Here is a 1,612-nt window from a genome sequence, read left to right as displayed (position 1 = left end):
AAAATGAAAAGTGAAACTCCCCTTTGACCCAGTCATCCCCTTCTAGGAATATATCCTAAGAAACCAGAAACACTCATAAGAAAGAATATATGCACCCCTATGTTCATAATAGCACAATTTGCAATAGCTAAGACTTATATGCATGCATATAAGCATAACCAATGGACATAAGACACTGGGGGGTAGGGGAGGCCAGGGGAATGTCAAGGGTGGTGAAAATGAGACATATGTAATATTCTTTGTAATACTTTAAGCAATAAAACAATTTTTAAAAAGTCAATGGAAATATATCCTCAGGTGAGGATTAAAAAAAATTTTTGAGGGAAAGTAGAGATGACTCACTTTTGTCAGTGTCTAGGAATTAGTGCTCAATGAATTTAATTCTTTGAATTTACTTTTTAAAGGATGTTCTGAAGTGGCTTTTTTGCTTTTCTATGAATTACCAGCAATAGGTTGTGGATCACAGAGGCTGTGTTCTCCCGGGGAATGGGTTGCACACAGGGAATTATTGAAAGTTTAAAGCCAACTGTGATGTGATCAGATCCGTGCTTCATCAATAACAGAATTGATTAGCTCTGGCCAGGTGGCTCAGTTGGAGCATCATGCCATGCTCCAAAAAGGTTTCAGGTTTGATCCCCAGTTAGGGTGAGTATGGGAGGCAACTGATCCATGTTTCGCTGCCTCCCTTCTTCTCTAAAAATCAGTGAAATATCAAGTGAGGATTGAAAAATAACAGGATAGATTAGAGCAGGGCGGGGCAAATTAGGACCCATGAGCCAAATCTGACCCTTTGCCTGTTTTTGTAAATAAAGTTTTGTTGGAACACAGCCACGCCCCCTCACTAACATATTGTCTATGGCTGCTTTTGCACTGTAACAGCAAAGTTGAGTCATTGTCACAGTGACCATGTAGTCTGCAAAACCTAAATATTGGCTATCTGGCCCTTTATTGACAAAAAAAAAAAAACAACTTACCAACTCCTGCATTAGAAAATCATAAACTACACCAATCATGTCGACCCATGGGGCTACTATTAAGTTAGCCTAAGAAATACCTGAGGTGGCTCAGAAAAACAGGGGGAGAAAAACCATCAATGTCATAATAAATTTTCCTAGACTAAGTATGCCAAGTGTCAAGTTTATGCTAAGTTAGCTTTGGGGCATATTGATAAATGCAGGTTCACCCTGAACCATGTGGCTCCGTTGGTTGGAAATTCGTCCTGTGCACTGAAAGGTTGTGGGTTTGATTCTGATCAGGGCCCATACCCGGGTTTCCTGTTAGATCCCCAGTCAGCAAGGTTGTGGAAGGCAACAGATGGATGTTTCTCACTCATTGGTTTCTCTTTCTCTCATCTATCTTCCTTCCCCTTCTCTTAAAAAAAATATAAGCATGTCCTCAGGTGAAGATTTAAAAAAATTAAAAATTGCCCTTGCCCTGACCGGTTTGGCTCAGTGGATAGAGCATCGGCCTGCAGACTGAAGGGTCCCAGTTTCGATTCCAGTCAAGGGCATGTACCTTGGTTGCAGGCACATCCCCAGTAGGGGGTGTGCAGGAGGCAGCTGATTGATGTTTCTCTCTCATCGATGTTTCTAACTCTCTATCCCTCTCCCTT

This window comes from Myotis davidii, unplaced genomic scaffold (genome assembly GCF_000327345.1).
Source record: "Myotis davidii unplaced genomic scaffold, ASM32734v1 scaffold1157, whole genome shotgun sequence".
NCBI classification, from domain to species: domain Eukaryota; kingdom Metazoa; phylum Chordata; class Mammalia; order Chiroptera; family Vespertilionidae; genus Myotis; species Myotis davidii.
This window is presented reverse-complemented; position numbering follows the sequence as displayed.